The sequence below is a fragment of the Natator depressus genome, chromosome 9 (assembly GCF_965152275.1).
Source record: "Natator depressus isolate rNatDep1 chromosome 9, rNatDep2.hap1, whole genome shotgun sequence".
Taxonomy (NCBI): Eukaryota; Metazoa; Chordata; order Testudines; family Cheloniidae; genus Natator; species Natator depressus.
Window position 1 is genome coordinate 7,631,297 of NC_134242.1, and position 9,472 is coordinate 7,640,768.

Below are 9,472 nucleotides of genomic sequence, written 5' to 3' on the forward strand. Positions count from 1 at the left end.
TCTGGATTCTTTGTGCCAAGGAACAAACAATTCTGCTTTCTGTGTTCTGCATTCCACAGCCTGAATTCTCTGCGCTAAAGTGGCCCATTTCTTACTGTTGTGAGCCTCTCTCTCACCCAGGGGTTATAGGCACATACAATAGAGATTTAGGTAGAATGTTCCTATGTTGCCAGACTTTGTCCTAATCCTTCAGGGCTCTTCTGAGTGGATTTTTTTTGTACTCTTGTCTCCGGGTCTGTGCTTTACAAAAAGGAGGCTTCTCAAAATAACATACTTGATCTCCTCCTCCAAGGGACAGCCATAGTGCAGTACAGACACTCTTACTTCTAAAGGGCAGATAATTATATATTTTATGAAAGAGAGTTAATTACAATGCTGAAGAGCGGACGAGGCTTAATGCTTTCTCTGGTCTAGTATCAGAAGTTAGTCAGGTGGAATGCAAAAATTTTTCTTAGAGGTCTTGACTGTGCTGTAAAATTAGCTACCCCTTTTTAGGAGTGATGGAAGTGGTAGATTCATGTATTTTTAAGGCCAGGAGGGGCCATTATGATCATCTAACCTGACATCCTGCATAAAACAGGTCAGAGAATTTCACCCACTGGTTCCTGAAGCAAGCCTGTAACTTCTGTGTGAACAAGGGTATATCTTTAGAGATACATCCAGTCTTGATTTAAAGACTTCAAGACCAACCATTTTTACCACCATGTCATCACAGACTGGTCTGAACAGGTTTTCATGACATGCTAAAAATACCTGTATCCAGACTATGGAGGTGTTTACACCATGGGAAGCAGTGGTGCTCACTAGCTGCTACAAAATTTTAGACCAGGTCTACAGTATAAACTTACATCACTCAGAGGGGGTGAAAAATCCACACCTGTGAGCGACACAATTATACTGACCTAAGCCCCGGTGTAGACAGTGCTATGTCAAGATCCAGGCTTCTCCAATTGACTTAGCTACCACCTCTCATGGAGGTGGATTAACTATGCCAACAGGAGAAGCTCTCCCATCAGCGTGGTAGCATCTTCAGGACTACTAACTGTTGTCTGTAACCTATCATTTAAATCAGCTTCTGTACCAAATGACTGGAGGATAGCTAATGTGATGCCATTTTTTAAAAAGGGCTCCAGAGGTTATCCCGGCAATTACAGGCCAGTAAGCCTGACTTCAGTACTGGGAAAACTGGTTGAAACTATAGTAAAGAACAAAATTGTCAGACACATAGATGAACATAATTTGTTGGAGAAGAATCAGCATGGTTTTTGTAAAGGGAAATCATGCCTCAGTCTACTAGAATTCTTTAAGGGGGTCAACAAGCATGTGGGACAAGGGGGATCCAGTGGATATAGTGTACTTAGATTTTCAGAAAGTCTTTGACAAGGTCCCTCACCAAACGCTCTTAAGCAAAGTAAGCTGTCATGGGATAAGAGGGAAGGTTCTCTCATGGATTGGTAACTGGGTAAAGGGTAGGAATAAATGGTCAGTTTTCAGAATGGAGAGCGGTAAATAGTGGTGTCCCCCAGGGGTCTGTACTGGGCCCAGTCCTATTCAACATATTCATAAATGATCTCGAAAAAGGGATAAACAGTGAGGTGGCAAAATTTACAGATGACACAAAGCTACTCAAGATAGATAGATAGTCCCAGGCAGACTGAAAAGCTACAAAAGGATCTCTCAGAACTGAGTGACTGGGCAACAAAATGGCAGATGAAATTAAATGTTGATAAATGCAAAGTAGTGCACATTGGAAAACATAATCCCAACTATACATATAAAATGATGAGGTCTAAATTAGCTGTTACCACTCTAGAAAGAGATCTTGGAGTCATTGTGGATAGTTCTCTGAAAATATCCACTCAATATGCAGCTGCAGTCAAAAAAGTGAACAAAATGTTGGGAATCATTAAGAAAGGGATAGATAATAAGACAGAAAATATATTTCCTCTATATAAATCCATGGTATGCCCACATCTTGAATAATGCATGCAGATGTGGTCGCCCCATCTCAAAAAAGATATATTGGACTTGGAAAAGGTTCAGAAAAGGGCAACAAAAATTATTAGGAGTATGGAACGGCTGTCGTATGATGAGAAATTAAGAAGACTGGGACTTTTCAGCTTGGAAAAGAGACAACTAAGGGGGGATATGATTGAGGTCTATAAAACCATGACTGGTGTGGGGAAAGTAAATAAGGAAATGTTATTTACTCCTTATAAACAACCCTGATATTCTATGATTAACCTGATATTCTATGATTAACACAAGAACTAGGGGTCACCCAATGAAATTAATAGGCACCAGGTTTAAAACAAACAAAAGGAATTTTTTCACACAACGCACAATCAACCTGTGGAACTCCTTGCTAGAGGATGTTGTGAAGGCCAAGAGTATAACAGAGTTAAAAAAAAAACTAGATAAATTAATGGAGGATAGGTCCATCAATGGCTATTAGCCAGGATGGGCAGGGATGGTGTCCCTATCCTCTTTGCCAGAAGCTGGGAATGGGCGATGGGATGGATCACTCAATGATTACATGCTCTGTTCATTCCTTCTGGGGCACCTAGCATTGGCCACTGTCGGAAGGCAGGATACTGGGCTAGATGGACCTTTGGTCTGACCCAGTAGGGCCATTCTGATGTTCTTATGATGCACTACAGTGGCGCAGCTGTGCCAGTTCAGCATAGGTGCTGGAACTAGAGGTGCTGCCACACCTGACTTGAAGGGGTTTCCATCATATCCAGGGTTTCAGTTTGGTTCAATGGCTCTCAGCACCCCTGGACCCGTGGTTCGTGTAGATTTAAGCCTACAGTCTGTTCAGCAAGGATTCCTTTTGGAACTGGCTTGCTTAGCCTAGTCCCTTACTCCTAATTTCCTTGGCTCTGGGGTCTTTACTCCCATGCATTGAGTGAATCACACATAACAAGACTTTTGCAAGCAATTAAGTCGGTGTTTATCAGCTGGGAGTATTTAATCACTTATCCCATTTTTAAAAAGCAGCTGCGGTAATGAGTCTGTTAATGATATGAGCTGCAGGATTTGAACTATGGAGCTGGAGCAGCATTACAACTACAGAGTGTGTACAGCCTAATTTCTCCATTCAACCTTACATGGCCTGTCAGCACCTACCTTATCGTTGAGGAGCCTGCCACTAGAGAATACTTTGAAAACTCCCTCGTGTTGTGCTGCAGCCTTACTCGCAGAAAAGTGTCTGCCAGGAGTTGGGAGTGCAGAAGGATGACCCTCCCAGTGCCAGCCACCCCCACCTGAGGGCACCCAGGAAAATCTTTAACATTAGCTCCCTGTATGGTCCCAGGGCATTGCCTACTGGACAGGAAGGAGCTGAAGTTGCACCATAGGGGGATACGAACACATTGAAAGGGGAGCTGTTACAGCAGACCTCCACGTGTCCAAGAGCATTACAACACAAGAAGAGAGAGTTATGCTACATCCTTGAATATCTTTGAGGCGTTAACACTTCATTAGGAGGGCAGTTACAGTGGATCCCTCATGCCTTGATGACACTCTCCGATGAGAAGGGGCACATTAAACTAGACCATTGCACAGGTGGGACTGTTGGCAAGATCCCTATGGAGTTGGACCATTCCTCTGCCAGTCACTATTCTGCGTGAAGGGCCATTGTCTACAGAAAGAACTCCAGATCAAGGCATGTAGCAATTTCCCCAGGGCTGAAGTGGAAAAACCACCCATTCCCCTCTTCCTGCCTGCTATAGCTGCTGCTTATTTGCCAACTTTTCCTGCTCTGTGCTTAGGGCTCCAGCTAAATATTAGATTGATCTCCATCACGCCAGGCTGTGAAAAATTGGAGCCATAGCTAGGTCGACGGAAGAATTCTTTCGTCAGCCTAGTTCCTGGCTCTCAGAGAGGTGGATGAACCGAAAACCCCCTTCCGTCAAGGTAGGAGACATCTATACTACATCGGCACAGGTGCACTGCCAGAGCTATGCTGCTGTAGGTGTCGTACCCTCAGGAGCTATTCTTTAAGGTTTTTTGTTTGTTTTTGGCAGGGGGTGCGGGGCTAAACTTAATGTCAGGCTAATAGATTCCCAGCCAAGCGAGTGCAGCTCCCTGCCAGCAGCACTGCCTGAGTGACCCAGGCCCATCGGCAACAGTCACAAGACTTGTCAGTGTTGCCTGGAAATGATCAAGTGGGGATTCCACCCTGGATGTCTGGGAACCCAAGGAAACTGGCCTGTTCCCTCCAAGGGGAACAGCTTATCCTCCCGACACACGGGATTCTAGCCCTGACGGTGGGTGATTTTTCAGAGTCTCGTCTGTGCTGAGCCCTTGGCAGTAGGATGCTTTCTCCTGGCTTCACTGTTTTGCCTACAGCACCCTCATGTGCGGGTACTAGACAGTGCAACAGAATCCCTCTCCAGTAGAACTGGCTAATGCTCCCAGCAGCTCCCGTACAACTTTGCTCGTCAATGAGACCATTTTTCAAAGGGATAACATTAGTCACATAGGTGAAAGGAGTTCCCGGGTCTCAGGTAGGAAGAAGCTTTCCTAACCAGCCACCAACTTGCACGTGTTTGATGAGGAATCTACTGCTGGGAGGGGACCGTTTTCCCTGCAGCCCTCAGGGGCACTAATGGGGAAATCCAAGGAGATCGCAAGGAGTGTGGGGAAGCAAAGAAGGGAGGTGTCAGAGAGGCAGAGGGAGTCTGAGATGGGGAGTGTTAGAACTTGGGGGGGCACATGATTGCGAGGGGTTGAGATCGTAAAGGGGTGGGGGTGGAGAAAGAAAGGGGGTGGGGAGTCAAAGGGCAGCTTGGGAGACCCCAGGGTCCGTGCACGCATGTGGGGCTTTGTTTGTAGGAGAACCTGGAGTCGCAGTTAGGTGTCCCTTGGCAGGGGCTGGGGTTGGAGGGAAGTTGGGGTGGGGGAAAGAGCTCTGGGGGGGAGAGAGGGGTTGGAGCCTACAGGGGAGCCCTGAGAGCAGGTTAGATGAATGGTATGTGTGTGTTCAGGCTGTCCTGGAGCCCTGTTAGGAGTGGGGGAGCTGGTGGGTGTCAGGAAGCCGGGACTGGAGGGAAGTATGTGTGTTCAGGAGCGGGGGCTGTCCTGGAGCCCTCTGTGGGGAAGCTGATGGGTGTAAGGGAAGGGGCTGTATGGAAGCCAGGGCTGAGGGGGTGTGTGTGTGTGTGTGTGTGTGTGTGTCTTGGGGGAGGCTGTCCTGGAGCCCTGGGGTTATAGAAGGGGACTGTAGGGAAGCTGGAGCTGGATGGAGCTCTATGTGTATTTGGAGGTGCAGGGAGCTGGTGGATGTAGTAGGGAGCTGCTGGGAAGACTGGGTTGGGGGAGCTGTGTGTATTCAGGAGTGGGGGGCTGTCCCAGAGTCCGGGGGAAGGGAGGCGGGAAATCAAGATGTCTGGAGAAGCTCACGAACATGGGTGCCAACCTCAAGGCAGACTGTCAAGAAGCAGGACACAAACCCCAAATTTGGTTGTGTGTTCTATAACTAAATTTCACCCACCAAGTAACAAGTGTGGACTCTGCAAGCACTAGAACAACCTTCCCATGGAGTCCCACATAGTCCCCTTGAGCAGGCACTCTGATCTATCTTGCCAGCCAGGAAAGGCCGCCTTTGTGATAGATGGTCCCTTTTACCAAAACTCACAATAATATTCAGGTTACTCACAATCCCAAAGGACCAGTCACTTACCCTAAATCAATTCCATCCCAGATCTCTCACCAAAGACAACACTGGCAGTCAATCCTGTAGTAGTTAATAAATCTTTAGTTAGATTAAGAAAATATATGAGTTATTTACAAGATTAAAGCAGGGGAACGTAACACACACAAATGAGTTAGTCTTAGGTTCCAAAAGGTGATAGTAACTGCTATATATGCAAGCTCTCTATGTTCTTTAGGGCTAACCCAAACTAAACAGCTTGGGGATCCCTTGCTTATGCTTAGAAATACTGCCCTTTCTGAATGCCAAGCGGCATAGGGATGATAATTTCTCTTTAACAGGGATTTTTATTCCCTTCCCCCAGCATTCGAGCTATGATAGGATGAGGTACCCTCTTCATGGGCATGAGGGAAGCCATCAACAAAGTCTTTTGTTCACTGATGTTCCACTGTGGTTTGTCTGGCTCTTCTTTTGTTGGGGAGGAAGTAAGGTAAATAGTATTTAACACTAAATGCTTCTCCCCTGACTGTGGGTTTTACAGTTTTAGCAAATACTTAAATATAACCTTATAACAGGGGGTGAAGATGTTGCTAGTAAGATTAAGGGCTTGGCTACACTCACATTTTATAGCACTCTAACTTGCTGGCTCAGGGGGGTGGAAAATCACCCCGAGCGCAGCAAGTCTGAGCGCTTTAAAGCGCTAGTGTAGACAGGCTCCGAGTGCTAGGAGCCGTGCTCCCAGTGCTCAGAGCTAATCCCAGTTTAATCCAGACGAACCAGTTTATTTGAGCATAAGCTCACGAAAGCTTCTGCTCAAATAAATTTGTTAGTCTCTAAGGTGCCACTAGTCCTCCTTTTCTTTTTGAAAATTAGAATGGCGGATACTCCGTCATACAACAACTGACAATATCAGTATGACAAATTTCAACAACCTACACACATATATTCGCACATGATAAACATATACACTCAAATACTTAACATACGCACACACCTGACGCAGAGTATTAGCGAAATGATGCAGCAGCGAGTGCCAGAGTCTGAGATCTGAAACAACTCAACAAAAATAATTAGCTTCTGTCGACAACCTCCGAAACCTAGTCAACTTAGCACTATAACTGGCCTGTCAGGACGGGTGACGGCCGCGCGCGACAAGAAGGACGACGCCCTGGCCGCTTTGTACCGTCATGAAGCAGCACGCTTGTGCCTGCCACGCCGAGCTGGCATAGGCTATAGCTGTAACGTGCGAGAGAACAACCTTTCTCTTTTCTTTATTCATTCATTTTCCATCAATAGTGTAAAAAAAAAAATTGGGGGGCACCGCTTTTTGGCACCCCCAAATCTCGGCACCCTAGGCGGCCGCCTAGTTCACCTAGTGGTTACACCACCCAGCTGGCACCTGGTCTGCCAGCATCACAGGGGAGCTGGTGGGTGTAGGATGGGGCTGTAGGGAAGCTAGGGCTGGGGGGAAGCTGTGTATATTCAGGGGTAGGGGCTGTGCTGGACCCCTGTGGTGGTGGGGGGAAACTGGTGGGTGTAGGAGGGGGCTGTAGGGAAGCTGGGGCTGTATGTTCAAGGGAGCTGTGTGTGTTGGGGGGCTGTAGGGACGTGGGGGACTCTGTGTGCTGCAGGACTGCAAGGAAGCTGGGTCTGGGGGGCTCTGTTCTGGGGGGAAGTAGGGAAGCTGGAGGCTCTGCATGCTGCAGGGAAGCCAGGACTGGGGGCGGGGGGCTCTGCGTGCTGTGGGGTTGTAGGGAAGCTGGGATGGGGGGCGCTCTGTGTGCTCAGGGGGCTGTGTATTGTGAGGCTGTAGGGAAGCAGGGGGGACTCTGTACTCAGGGAGGGTTGTAGGGAAGTGGGGCTGGGGGCTGTGTGTTGGGGGACTGTAGGGAAATGGGCTGGGGGGGCCTCTGTATATTGGGGGACTGTAGGGAAGTGGGGCTGGGGGATCTGTGTGCTTGGGGGCTATAGGGAAGTGGGGGGCTGTGTGTGATTGGGGGGCTGTAGGGAAGCAGGGGGCTCTATGCGCTCGGGGGGCTGTAGGGAAGCGGGGGGAAGCTCTATGTGATGGGGGGACTGTGCTCGGGGGCTGTAGGGAGGTTGGGGGGCTCTGTAGGGAGGTTGGGGGGCTCTGTGAGCTCAGGGGGCTGTAGGGAAGTGGGGGTGAACTCTGTGATGTGGGGGCTCCGTGTGCTCGAGGCTGTAGGGAGGTCTGGGGGGCTCTGTGCACTTGGAGGGCTGTAGGGAAGGGGGGGGCTCTGTGTGATGGGGGCTGTAGGAAGGTTGGGGGAGCTCAATGCCCTCAGGGGCCTGTAGGGAAGCGGGGGGGAGCTCTGTGTGCTCGGGGGGCTGTAGCAAAGCAGGGGGGTTCTGTGTGCTCGGGGGGCTGTAGGGAAGCTGGGGGGGGCTCAGTGCACTCACAGGGCTGTAGGGAAGTGGGGGGGGGCTCTGTGCTCTCGGGGGGCTGCAGGGAAGCGGGGGGCTGTACGGATACGGGGGCTCTGTGCTCTCGGGGGGCTGTAGGGAAGCGGGGGGCTCTGTGCTCTCAGGGGCTGCAGGGAAGCGGGGGGCTCTGTGCTCTCGGGGGGCTGTAGGGAAGCGGGGGGCTGCAGGGAAGCGGGGGCTCTGTGCTCTCGGGGGGCTGTAGGGAAGAGGGGTGGGGGCTCTGTGGTTTCTGGGGCTGTAGGGAAGAGGGAGGCCCAGTGCTCTCGGGGGACTGTAGGGAAGTGGGGCAGGGGGCTCTGTGGTTTCGGGGGCTGTAGGGAAGCGGGGGGGCTCTGTGGTTTCGGGGGGCTGTAGGGAAGCAGGGTAGGGGCTCTGTGGTTTGGGGGGGCTGTAGGGAAGGGGGCTCTGTAGTTTCAGGGGGCTGTAGGGAAGCGGGGTGGGGGCTCTGTGGTTTCGGGGGGCTGTAGGGAAGCAGGGTAGGGGCTCTGTGGTTTGGGGGGGCTGTAGGGAAGGGGGCTCTGTAGTTTCAGGGGGCTGTAGGGAAGCGGGGTGGGGGCTCTGTGGTTTTGGGGGGCTGTAGGGGAGCGGGGGGCTCTGTGGTTTCGGGGGATTGTAGGGAAGCGGGGTGGGGGGGCTCTGTGGTTTCGGGGGGCTGTAGGGAAGCAGGGGCTCTGTGGTTTCTGGGGGCTGTAGGGAAGCAGGGTGGGGGCTCTGGTTTTGGGGGGCTGTAGGGAAGGGGGCTCTGTAGTTTCAGGGGGCTGTAGGGAAGCGGGGTGGGTGGCTCTGTGGTTTCGGGGGGCTGTAGGGAAGCGGGGGGCTCTGTGGTTTCGGGGGGTTGTAGGGAAGCGGGGTGGGGGGGCTCTGTGGTTTCGGGGGGCTGTAGGGAAGCGGGGAGGCTGTAGGGAAGCGAGGGGCTCTGTGGTTTCGCGGGGTTGTAGGGAAGCGGGGTGGGCGGCTCTGTGGTTTCGGGGGGCTGTAGGGAAGGGGGCTCTGTGGTTTCGGGGGGCTGTAGGGAAGCGGGGGCTCTGTGCGGTCAGGGAGGCTGGGAGCGGGGCTTGTTGCTGAGGGGAAGCCGCCGCGCGCGGGGCCGGGCGGGCCGCCCGGGGAGCGGGAGCGGGGCGAGGCCGGGCTGCGCTCTCGCTGCCCAGCGAAGCCCCTGGGACTGGGGGCCGCGGGGGCGGAGCCGGAGCCGGAGCCGGAGTTTGCGCTGTAGCCGGGCGGCGCTGGGACCCGGAGAACAAGGGCGAGGGGGACCCACCCCGCGAGAGGCCGGGCCGGGCCGCTGTGTTCGGGGGGCTCCGCGCCGGGGCCGAGGGGCGCCAGGCCGGGGGGCGCTCGGGGCCCGGGGGGCTGCGGGCCTGGTCGGGGCCC